The following is a 14,045-nucleotide window of genomic DNA, read 5'->3' on the forward strand; positions in this document are numbered from 1 at the left end:
CTATAGAATAAAATATCATTTCAACCCAAACCCAAAACATTGCAGACACAATGCATACACAGAGAAACCATTGAAAACCAAAATGTAAAGTGAAGAACTCCAACCTACAAATTTGAAGTAACGGTTTGAAGCTGAAGAAGAGCTCCCACAAGCCAAACCAAATCCAATCCAAGCTCCAGCCAAATCCAAGAGAGAAGAAATCCAAAACCAAGAAGAAAACTTGCTGAAGAAATTTTCCAGAGAAGAGCCAACCAACCCGAAAAACTTCACAGGAAAGAAAATAAAAAGCAACAATAATCCAAAAACCCTAGCCTCAATCTCGGCCAATCAAAATATTCCATTTTGGAGTATATTTTACCAACCCACCATAGAATATAATTTATTCACCCATTTTGAATTTAACCAATGAGAGTGAAGGGTAGGTAAAGTAAATAAAATATTCTTATCCAACTAAGTGGGATTGTTTTATTTCTTTATTTAATTTAATGTGTTCATACATCCCACTTAGGAATAAAATTCAAACTATTAAAAAAATATAAGTTGTAAATAAGTAATCCAAAAGGGGATTAAAAATCAAATAAACCAAAAGCTATTAAAATAAATTAAAGAACCAAATAAATATAAGATATCAAATAAATATCAAACCATAGAAGGTCAAATAAATAATTCAATACCATTAAAGATTAAATCACAAATATTAAATAAATATTACACAACAATAAAGCTTATCAAATTTTAAATAATCATAAATCAATAAACGTTAATTATCAAATAAATATAAATATCAGATAATTAAATATTCAAAACTTATAAATTAAATACATTAAAAATAAACATTACCAATCATAAAACTACACATCAAGAGCCACATAATTACTCTAACATAAACAAGTAAATCAATCGGTATAAACTGAACTCACAATACCAAAAGACCAAACTTACTAACTGACATGGCGAATTATGCCAAGATGTTGACTACTCACGGTGAACAACTTAGACCTAGAGTATGTGAGGGGAAACTCATGCCATCTCCGAACCACATAAGCCATTGGAACTAAAGACACGCTCAAACCTGTGAAGCCAGGTGGAGTCGATGTTTGGTACCTACAAAATCCTGCAACCACAAAATGACAATACCACATATGCATATATACATATAGAACAAGCAAGTGGTAGAGAATCGTGATGACACATCCCGCTCGCAATGAGTGATGTGGAATCGTCTCTATCACGAAAACAATCAAACACATCTCATAAACATCTCATCATATGTAATCATGAAGTAGGGTCAGCGTAATCATAATCATCATCAAAACCATGATAAGTCTAATCTATCAATAATCCATCACATAGTGAGCATATAAAATCCATCGAGTACATATATCATCAAATCATATGATCAATCATGATAGTACCAACATCCATATAGATAATCAAAATAGCATATGTCCAATAGTGTCTAACATCGATCATAAGTCACTGAATCACATGAGTAATCATCATCCAAATCATCAAAATATAGTCTAGATAAGTCTATCAAGCATAATATAAAAGTCAACTCTAGTCAAAATGAGTCAAATCAAGGGTGGACACTACATCATAGTTGCAAGGAATCAATGCTTGGATATGAAGGCGATGAGCTTTGAATAGGATCCTCTGAAATAGGTTTGATGGAAATTATGGATATCCCTTAGGGAACTTCATCTTTGGATGTATTCTTTGGTGATGATGCTATGGAAGATTCTTGCAAGTTTTCAGGAGGTGTAGGAATAAATGCCTTTGGAGAGTCAATTTGCTTATGAGGAGATGATCCTTTGCTAGACATAGGTGCGCGATTTTGATCTTTCTCAGCCAAATCTTTTAGGGATATCTTTAAGAGTTGCATAAAAGAACCACCTTTCTTTTGAGATGTATTTGAATCCTTGTGAGGTTTTAACATAGTTGGATTTTGATTTTGAACTTGTTTGATTGCTTTGATATGTTGGCTTGTTATGTCTTCTTCTTATGTTTTGCTTTGGTATGTCATGTTGATATGATTTTCAGCTATTTCAAATGTTTCTGTTTCCGTTTCAGGGGCTCAATTGTCCAAAAGTTGTTTTGATAAGTGATCAACTGTCAAGGTAAATGTGATAGCGCGATATGACACGAAAAGATGTTTCAAGTGTTTAAAAGTTTGCAAGTTTTTTGATCTTCGATTTAGGAGTGCAATGATGATGATTTGATAAAAACCAAGTCCAATAGGAACGATATATCCTACGATGTGGGACAAGATTATCCTGACCAAACGTTTCAGTTTCATGATAGAGGATGATAGATCTTGATGAGAAACTATGTTTGAGTTATCAGTTTACCAAAGAGGGTGATAATGCACTTTGAGATGTTTAGATCTTGAACTTGTTGAGGGCGAGCACTTGAAAATCTTGAGGTGTTTATGTTCTAAAGTCTGATTTCAATGGATGATAACTTGACCAAGCGAACCAAGGAGACAATCCAATCACAAAATGACAGAGAACAGGCGTTTATGATTACTGCAAATTGATCAAGCAAAAATGATAGATCTGAAAAAGGCATGCAGGACACAGCTCTGGACTGGCAGAAACAGAGACTCGTACGACAAACTATACAACCCCAAACGACAAAAGATACAAGACCATATGATAAACTAGGATTTCCATGTAAACTAGGATTTCCATGTAAAAAAGAATAGGCTTGTACGACAATACTTTCTAAACCATACGATAAAATAGATTCCTCGTATGACAAAGAATACTAAGCAATACGATAAATCACCAGTTTGTACGACATATTTTTTTGAACCATACGACAAGATAAATGCCTCGTACGATAGAGAACAAGACAGAGAAAAATGTGTTTGTTTGGTCAAATTTTGATCACTGAAGTCTGATGTTTTGCTTATGTTTTCCAGTTTTAGATGTCTAATTTTTCAATTTAGGGATGAATACATAGCAAAAATGCGATATGTTAAGTGACCTCAAGCATGCTAAACCCTAAGGAAGTTGGCTGAGAGAGAAAACCTTTACTTGCAAACTTAGGTACACACCCAATAGCTAATCAGAATACGACCGCTGAGTCTCACGCAATGGATTCTCAACGTCGTATTATCCGACTCCAAACGCTAATGGGGGCACGATATGGCAAGTGTCTTAGGAGAGTTACCATCTCTCTTGCACAAAGATTATCACCCTTTTGGAGGTGAATTGGGTAGCTTCTAATTTAACTGGCACTGGTAAGGGATCCATTCAGCGCGTCAAGGTATAATACGCAATTAAGAGGTCTCCCAACCTTGAAAACCAAGGTTTGATATACCCGAAGGTACAGAGGAGAGCTATTCCTGAGCACTGCCGTTGACTTGATTTTCATCAAATCACATTTATTTTATATTGGGTTGGATTACTTGGCATTAGCCGTTCCCACTTAGGTCGTTCCCCTCTCATCGACCTTAAGGGCTAAGAGTTATTAGCTCCTCGGGAGGGAAGACCCACTAAATATATGCACTAGTGAAAGTAAACTATGAGTCTAGCTTTTTGATCACCTAAGAAAGGTGAGAGCATACTCGCCTATCATCAAAAACACAAAATACATGATTGTTCATTCCTTTAGCAAAAGACAAGTGTGCCAAGAAAAATTTAAGAAATACACAAAGTTTTGTTGAATTCTTTTTAGGCAACCTGCAAAATAGATCCATTAGTAATCATGATGTGTTTGGTTGAAATAAGTCTTTGGCTAGCGTATCTTCGACAATCGTCCTGCAAAACTAGTTAGACTGTCAAAAAGCTCATAAACAAATCAGAGTTAGCATTAATAATGATCGGATTAAAATCTAAAAACCCTAAAATTGCAGTCTATTTAAGAAAACAGAATTAGAAAGTCGTACAACACGCTTTACCATCTCGTACGATAGAACTTTAGATCTCGTGAGAAAGGAAAAACAGGCTCGTACGACACAGAATTGAGCTTATACGAGTAAAGAATGATTATCGTGCCAACTCACAAAGAAGTTCGTACGAGCCAACAAAGGAGCTCGTATGAGTTTCTGAACCAGACTCGGACATAGATGAATGTTGATGAAGCTTGAGAGGCCAAAAATGATAATTTCGGCCCCATGATGGGCGCCAAAATGTCGTGTCTGTGAAGTTTATACCTGCAGCTACAACACAAAACACTCAATAGATCATTACAAGCATGGTTAGCAAATTTAAAACAAATAAAGATAAAACCATGGCTAATCGATCTATCGCCTCCTAATAAATGCGAGTGTAGATTTGCTTTCAGATTTGGATAAGCAAATTCCAGTGACTTGACTACATCTAGATGGAGGAATTAGGATGATAATGATGCATTTAAGCTAGAAAAGGGAATGATTAAGCTACACGATTCAACAATTATGCTAGAAAATAAGCTAGATCTAAGAATGCAATTGCCTGTAATAACAATGCTCAAATGATATGCTAAGATCAATATGCCTATAATAACAATGCCTGAAATGCAAATGAGATGGGATCATTATTGCTCCAAAATGGGGTCTATTTATAGGATTTCCAAGGCTAGGGGTGAGGTGGCAGGAATCAATGGTCGAGATTGAGTTTGAAGATATTAGTGGTGAAATTGGAGGAGGTTGGAAAAGAGGTTGGATGAAAGGGAACATTTGCCATCTCTATGGTGACAAGTGTCAAGAGGCTTCTAGAGAGGTTGGATGAAAGGGAACATTTTCCATCTCTATGGTGACAAGTGTCAAAAAGCTTTGTTCATGAGAGAGCAAGCGTCTAAGGAGAGGGGACATGTGGCCCAATAATGCCATGTGTCTCAAGGGAAGAGTAGGTTTAATTAAACCTAGGGTTAGATGGAAGGGGTTAGGTTTATAACGAGTTAGGTTAGGTGGTTAGAAGTTAGGAGACATGTGGGTAGATTTGAATTTAAAATTCAAATAAGACTAATTAATTCTCAACAACTCATAAATTGATTTGTTTTAATTAATTAGAAGATTAGAAGAATTAATTGAAGATGGGGGGAGAATTAATTAATTTGAATCAATTAATCAAAGGGGATTATGAAAATGAACCTATTAAATAAATCCTTAGATTTATTAATAAGTAGATGAAAGTAGGAATTTAATCAAATTGCTTAATGAATTCAATTAAATTAGGAAGGGGGATTAACTCAATAATTTCTTATTTAATTAATAATCTTCAGACCATTTTTAGGTGTATACAGTATCAATTAGTTATTTTAATCCTTTTAGTAACTTGACAGATTCTTCATGACCCTGTTTAATGATAGAATTTCTCCATTCAACATTCTTTTTTTATACATACAACACGTTGTCATCTAGGTTTTCCACTGGCTTCTCAGTTAGAAATTTCATAACACCAAATTTTTCTACATCATTCATCTATGCTAGGAGTGCTACCCAATTAGTTCTTTCTTTTTTCCATGTGGTAGCTTCCAGTTCCAGCTCTTTAGTCATAGTTATGGCGTCATCATATACCTTGATCAGGCTAGCAATATAGTCTGTGCCCTGTTGCACTATGGAATCGAGCCATTCATCAAAAAATTTATCTATCATCCGGCTTCTCTGGAATTGATCCAATAGTTTTTGATTCACTGGTGATTTGGGGTCAAAGGATAATGTCATATGTGTCAAGGGCTGAGGACTTGGGTGATGTATGTCATTAATATACTCTTCCATCTGTGTAACAACATGTTTCAACTCTCATTTATCCTTCTTATCTTTCCAGGTCTGATATCATTCTCTTAGTAGAGGATTCTAAATGTTTGGCATCTACTGCCCTTGAAACGACTCCTAGGTCAATATTTTCAACAATAAAATCATTCTCAATGACTTTTTATGGATCTCTATCTGAGATGGGCTTAGCTACTTCCGCTACCTAGTGGCCTGTTTCATCATCAACTTCCATCATTGCCTGTGTTTTGAACTTCTTGGGTTTAGATATTTTCCCAAGGCACTTGCTTAGCACATCCTCCATGGGAATTGTAATAGGGACAATGTTGTGTTTCTTTCCAATTGAAGCTCCAAGCCATCGAGAAGTACTTGAAGTTTCTTTAGGTGGTGGTGTCTGATCATCCGATGGGTTGACAATAGTCACAGTGCTCATTAGATTTGGATCTTCTTCAGGTTCTTTCCCTGCATCTGTATCCTGCACTGAAGGGTTACTTAACAATTGTCGAACCATGATCACCTGGGTTTCTTCGCCTAAATCCAAGTCCACAACAATTTGATCTGCCACTGGTTCTCTGTTCTTCTTTTTTCTCCTTGAACGAGTAACCTGAATTGCTAAAGAAATCAGTGGGGACCTCTTTGATCTTCTGGTTTGAACCTCTCCAATAGTAAGCCTCATGTCACCTGCACCATTAACAATTTTGTTAGAGGAAGAAGTGGGAATTTGTGTTGTAGCAAGTGGACCAATTGTTGATTCATTAGGAGTGATAATTGACTCCTTTCTAAATTTTCAGTCTCTTAACCACTTCTCCGTTCTTCTTATGATATTGAAGGATTTGGCTTGAATATTTTCTTCTTCTCTTCTATCCCAATCAATTTCAGGAATAGGTTGCCCTTGAACCCTTTCATTGAATTCGCGATCCAATACATCTTCCCCTTCCTCTTCTTGTACTCTAGACACATTAATGGACAACCTCATTGTAACAACCTACTGCAGAGTAAATCTTGACCAGAGTCTCCTCCTCACTTCAAACTCATCACAACAATTTTACCAGTAATCTTCTAATTGAGGTTCATGGGAGAAAAGGTCATCAACATTTAGATGTTCTACAACATATCCCCTGCTATCAAATTTTCGTCTAGCAATGTAGGGCTGCAAATTTATTTTCTTAAACTCTAATTCTAGGTTCAAGGCATCAGATATAGATTTATAACTATAATATCCAAGTTCAATCAGTAAAGCAACCCTGGATTTACCCTTTGTCCCTAACCTTTTGTCAACGTGGGCTAACTGTCTGCAAACTTCAATAATCACATAACTGTCAAAGGCATACCTGGGCAATTTGAATGGTTCACCTTCAAAGCCCCTCACTCTAATGTAAGTAAATCTGGGAAATTGTATAAAGTAGCTTCCATATATATTGACCAGCTCCATGGCCTTGGTTGACATTCTTTTATTTATGTCTCCTTGCAATTCAAAGGCAAGCCTTCCTGCAAAGACATCATGCCATCTTGTGAAATTTTTTGCATGTCTCTGTTGTTGCAAGTAAGGGTAATAATCATAAACCTTCATGTCGTTCACCCAAGGCTCATTATGCAACCCTTGTCATTATTTGGTACAAGCCAGTATATAAAATAGATATGATGACATGTAAAAACTGGACATCCCAACAAAGTTACTCAAACCCTCATGGAGTCTTTCGGCAATAACCTGCGCCCAATCAAGATATTTCTCACCAACTAACAACACCTGAATATAAAAGTACATCCAATCCTCCCAATAGAAAGAGTGTGAGTTCCCTTTGAGTCTGTTTAATAATATTACAATGTCCTGTACCTCTGTGATGAAATGCTCTCTGGTAAGAGGCTTGGGTAACCGGGACCCCCCTTTCTGAATCTTTAGAAGCCAATTCCTTGCAATGACACTTCTATATGTGCTTTTCTTCTCAGAGAAAAATGCATATGAGGTTCCAGTTGACTAGTCTTCATACGACTCTTTATGAGGGATTCCCATTGCAGCCATCACCGTTTCTCTATTAATTTCTACTAGCAGTTCACCATTGCTAGTCCTAATACTCTTGCTTTAAGCGTCATATATGTTCATACAAGCTATTACTAGTTTTGGATAAGGAGCGATAGTTGGGAAAGCAACAACTTCAATAAAGCCACTTCTAACTATTCTTTCCATCATCAAGTCAACCCCAGGGTTTCTAGCTCTTTCTAAAAAATCTCCTAAGTCAACCTGGGCCAAAGAAGTATCACCCAGTTCTGGAAGTATACTAACTAGGCATGATGTGGGACCAAGTTTTGGAAGAGTCGGCCTCATAATGGCCTCTTTTACATTTATCAAACAATTCCTAAACATGATAGAATTCTATTCCAACACAAAGAATTTTCCTACACTGACTTTTTGAGCTAGTAACACATCGGAGGGAAATTATCAAAACTCACCTGTTACCACCATGAAATCTGTGAACCCTCGGAAGTATGGAGTTGAAATTACCTTCGACGTCTTTCGCTCCTTCAATAACAACTACTACTTTCACAATTTGAGAATTCACATGTTAAGAAGCGGAAAAACTGAGTAGCATCTGCACATGCCTCATAATGATTCATCTGAACGTGTGAGATAACCAATGATTTGATGAGAACCTGACAACTTTCTTAATTACACATCAACTCCGCACAAACGACTTGAGTTTTAATGATTTCTTTCCAAATTTAGAATTTTAAATAATAAGATGCCCATAATATTCCTTTTTCCGCGCCACCTTTTATGTTATTAATGTCCTCGGGGCCAATTTGAAATGAACCTTTGAACTTTGAACCAACTCACAAGAAGTTTAATGGTTCAAGTTCAATCCTAAGAAAACAAAAGAACTTCCAACTTTGCGGCTTAACACAACACCGAGAACAAGCGAAGACTTTTAATGAACATAAAGAAAGACTTTGAACCTTGAACCTTGAACCAATTAAGAAATGGTTCAAAGTTCAAGTTCAAGACCAACTTAACACATTCACGCTCGCTTGCTTAACAACATAACAAAGCTGCAACCCACACAAAGGCACTAGTTGAACTTTGAACCTTGAATCAATCTGTAGGTTCAATCGACGGGTTCATTGGGGCAAAAAAGGTGAAACATAAAGGAACAAAAGGTGCATGATTAAAGACAGATCAAACCGAATGAGGGAAACAAAATTATATACACTTTATTTTATTCAAAACAAATAACGGAGTAATGACATGACTATGTATCTGAATTTTACCAAGCAGGTAAAACTCCCTCCTAATTTAAGCTACTGGGAATTATTATTCCTCTTGGATTTATATACCCTTATTTTTCTATATAAAGAAGTCCTCACCTCTCCCTATGTTGAAGATCACTAGCCTAGTTGATTATGAGTTTAGTTCAATACTAAGGGAGTGCTATGTTTTGTTCATCTCTGGATTGTAGTCTTGCTTTCCTTCAGTCCTTTTGATCATGGGTGGCTTCATAGCTAAATCCAACACTATGACTAAAAGAACAACACAAGTTTGAAACAAAATTGCAAGAAAATGTGTAAGATCTGCTAAAATAAATGTTAGATTCATGTCAAGCTCACCAAAAAATGTAGCCTAAAATATAAAGTGCATAAATTATCAATGAAACGCCACCCATTCATCAAATTTATGCTAAACCAAACTACTCTTTGAAGAATGCAAAAAATGAGAGTGTAGTATCATAGTAACATTCAAAATATCAAATGAAGCAACATTAAAATGATGAAAACAAGATAAGAACTCCCTTAAAAGTCTCCATAGCCTCTGAGTCTTTTTCCAAATTGTAAGAATAAGTGCCCTTAGAAATTTGCAAGCAAACAACTAGATGAAAAAAAAAGCTCAAAGTTTATGGTTAAAAAGAAAATGGAAGCAAAGATTCAAATTTATAGATTGGAAGACAAATAGAACAATGATTGAGTAGGAAGCGGTAATGAGAGAATTCAAAATTCAAATTCTCTGAAAGGCGGAAACTCTGGTTCCAATGGTGGGAGCGGCCAGATCGAAGGAGTTGGTCCTATGAGAGAGAAGGACAAGCCTCCAGACATTCTGAAGGCTGTTGACATTCCGCAGATTGGTGCTACTCTGCCAGAGGAGAAAGTGGATTTTGGGTTTTTAGGGGAGGGGTCCAACCCACGTGAAGAGACCTTGGAGAACGAAAAAGAACCTAGAAAATGGTCATCCCTTTTTGGGAACAAAACCATGGTAAATCCTCTTTACCTTCTGTCAAGAATATTTATGATCCATCCAGTGGAAAGTTCGCTATCTCTATCCCTGATCTGGTTCTGGATCATAATATAAATAGCATGTCGAACTCCCTGGTAGACAAATTTATGGGTTCACATCCAAACATCGAAGTTGTAAGGGCTTATGTCAAGCGAAAATGGGCTCTGAAGGGTAATGTTGAAATCTCGGCTTTGCCTAAAGGCCTCCTGTATTTTACATTCTTGTGTGAAGAAGATAAATTAAGGATACTTTGTGGAAGTCCCTGGATGGTAGGAAAGATAGCCTTGGTTCTTCAAAAATGGCATCTGAATCTGAACATGAATGACTTTCTTTTGGCTCAAGTTCCAGTATGGGTAAAGTTACCAGGTCTGCCTCTTGAATATTGGGAAGAAAGCATCTTCTCAGGAATTGTAAGCTCCTTTGGTGAACTCCTCTCTATAGACCCAGTCACAGCTTCAAAAAAGAGACTCACTCATGCTAGGTTTTGTGTAGGGATAGCCCATGATGCAGAAATGTTAGAACAAATAGATCTAGTGTCGAAGTTGGGGACATGGAAACAACAAATAGAATATGAATCTATCCCCTTTGCCTGCTTCCATTGTAAGAAAGTTGGTCATTGGGCAAAATCCTGTCCTATCAAGCCGAAAGGAGAGCTCAAGCAGACTAAACCCCCGGTTGAAAGTAAAAAGGTCCTAGAAAAAAAGTTATGGCAAGTTAAAAACTCAGAGAATAAGGAAACTGACTTTATTGACAACAACTATTTTGAACCATTGGGGGAAAATAAGGAAGTGTCCTCAACTTCTATCTCCAATCCTCCAACCGAGGAAGTATTGAGAAACGAGCCAACCAAAGTAAACAATTATGTGATAGAGCAGATCTGAATAGAGGAATTGAAAGAACAGACTGAATCTTCAAAAGACACAGTTGGAGTGGTAATTGCTGATACTTATGCTAGTAAGGAAACACAAAAGAAAGAGGATCAACCTGAGGAAGGGGAGATCCCTGGCTCCCAAGAAGAAAAGACTGATTCTTCCCAACTCATGATAAGCTCTGAAATGCAAGAAGCCCAAAAATGTGCAATACTGGGTATAAACCTTTCTGATTCAGATCAGAACTCAAAAATAGTAAATAGTGCTTCACATGATTCCAGATTCCCTAATTGGGGAAATGAAGATGAAATATCCAGAATCCTCAGTAATCCGGAAGCGGTTCTTGAGAAAGAAGCTGACTGGAAAATACCAAAAAATAGGAACAAGAAAGGATCCACTCCCTCGGCTTCTCAACTAAGGAAATCCAACATAATAGCTCAAGTTGATGTTGGGTATATCTCCTCCTCCCTAGGTCGACCTTCTAACCATAAATTCAGAGACAAGGAGGCCAGTAAGAACATTGCTGATGGGACCCAGAAGACTCTTAAGGAGTTAGGAATCGATAAGTAAATATGAAGATTATCTCTTGGAATATTAGGGGACTTAATAATCCTCACAAACACGATATTATTAGGAATATGATAAGGGATAGCAAATATGATATTTTTCTTATTCAAGAGACCAAAATGAGTAGAGAAAAAGTTGAATCTTTGAAGTTTTTTTAAAAATGGGAGTATTAGTGGTGGTAGTTCGGAAGGTGCTTCGGGAGGTATAGCTACCATTTGGAATCTTAATAGTGTCAAAGGCCATGTTCTTATTCAATAATTTTTTTTCTCTTGCATTAGATTTGAGCATTTAAAAGATGGAACATCATGGGTCCTCACCAATATTTATGCACCCAACACCTTGAAAGCTAGAAACTACTTCTGGAAAAAACTTAAAGAAGTTAGGGACACTTTCGAAAATCTTAGCTGGCTGGTCATGGGAGACTTTAATACTCCTTTGAGAGAGGAGGAAAAATTTGGTGGCAGCCCCTCTCAGTTGGAAAGTAGGTTGGCCCTTATGGAATTTATAAATACTCAGGCTCTCAATGATGTGGAGATATAGGGATGCAATTACACATGGACTAATAGGAGAACTGGTAATGATCTTATCCAAGTTCACCTTGACAGGGCTCTTATCTCTGATGAATGGTAAAGACATTACTTCTACTCCCTGTCTGCCCATATTTGGGTTGGGTCAGATCATTTTCCCATCACCTTCATTGCTGACCCAATTAATAGAAGAAGACATTTTCCTTTCATATTTGAAAAAATGTGGACTCATCACCCATAAATCACTCGTAATATTTAGAAATGGTGGAGTATCCAAGTTGAGGGAACTGCTATGTACACAGTTGTAAAGAAACTTAAAAGTGTAAAGGACAATATAAGAATTTGGAATAAATCCAGCTTTGGGAACATTTTTGAGGCCAAAGGAAAAGTCAAGGATGACCTCAAGAAAATACAGGTCCAAATTCAGAAGGATGGTTTCAGTACTGTGTCTATTGTTGAAGAAAACGAGACCCTTAAAAAATACCACGAAATCATTGCAAAAGAGGAAACTTTTTGGAAGTAGAGATCAAGATGCATTTGGCTAAAGGAAGGAGATAGGAATACAAGATTTTTTCATATGTCGACGATCAAACATAAAGCAGAAAACAGGATAACTAAATTGACAGTGGATAATGGGGAGCTGGTCAAGGAGGAAGAAATAAGGATTGAAGCCAAAAGGTACTTTTCAGAACTTCTTAGTAGGGATCACAGGTTGGATGATGATGCTCGATCTTCTTTTCTTCAAAATATTCCTTGTCTCATTGATGAGCAGATGAATGTCTCCCTTTCTTCCATTCCTTCGATCTTGGAAATCAAAAATGCTATTTTTTCTTTTGATGGTGACAAAGCCCCTAGGAACCGGGTTCAACATTGCTCTACGTGAATGAGATCATTCTTACCCCCCCCGTTATTATGATGTAGCTAGTCGTTCCTCACTGGGACCTTGATTCCCTCGGTGGAGTCGTATATACTCCCTTGTATGGAGTGCAGTTGAGCTTGTCTTGACTACGCCCCTACTATTCTAAGGGAATAGCCCTAGGGGTGGGTGGGAGGAGGCTATGGGGCGAAGTATACAGCTATATAGATATCTTTAGTGAGAGCCCCGGATGTGAGGCACGAAATCCTTGCCCATGGATCCGATACCACCTCCAAAAGTTTCCAAGACCCACCTCTCCGTTTACGGCCTGGTAGCTTTAGATCTAATTGTTTACCTTAATGCACTTTCAGGAGCATAGGTCTAAATCAACCCATCCATAGTTGCAGTAGCAGAGCCAATTCGACGCTCTAGCTTCCTTTCATCTGGTTCTAGATTCCCTGGCACCAGGTTCCATATCTCGAGAGCAGACCTAGTTCCAGGGTAAGTTGACCCACCGACATCCTCCGAAAAAAGGAGAGCTAGTTGCTTAGCAAGTTGAACTGTAACCACCAAGAGCAAAGGCCCCCCATCCCCATAGAATTGTAGGGCCACTTATTAATCAGTGCCCTGTTGTTCTAAGGCCTTTTCAAATAGTAGGGGCCCCTGACTGCCCATATAATTTGAGGGGGAACCATAGAACTATAACTATAATGGGGGCCCGGTCCAGATGGCTTCCCCATGATCTTTTTTCAAGATTTATGGGACATTGTCAGGAAAGATATTTCCAACAGGGTCAAGGAATTTTTTGGAGCTAGAAGACTTTTGAAGGAAATTAATGGTACTTTCATTGATCTTATTCCTAAAACCCAAGGTGATGACTCCATGGACAAGTTCAGACTAATCAACCTATGCAATTCTTTTTATAAGATTATCTCCAAGGTTCTTATCGCCAGAATTCTAACTGTCCTTCCTTCTTTGATTAATCATCAACAAAATGGTTTTGTCCCTGGAAGAAAAATTCTCAACTCCATTATTACTGTACATGAGAATATTCATTCTCTTGTTAGGGCTAAGAAATAGGGTCTCATCCTCAAGCTTGATCTCTCTAAGGCGTATGACCGGGTTGACTGGTCTTTTCTTGTGAAGGTTCTTGTGGCTTATGGTTTTTCCACCAAATGTGTTGACCTCTTCAGTTAGCTTATTACCTCAACCTCTTTTTTTGTTCTTGTCAATGGTTCCCCTTCCCCCTTCTTTCAAGCATCTA

This window comes from Cryptomeria japonica, chromosome 5 (genome assembly GCF_030272615.1).
Source record: "Cryptomeria japonica chromosome 5, Sugi_1.0, whole genome shotgun sequence".
NCBI lineage: Eukaryota > Viridiplantae > Streptophyta > Pinopsida > Cupressales > Cupressaceae > Cryptomeria > Cryptomeria japonica.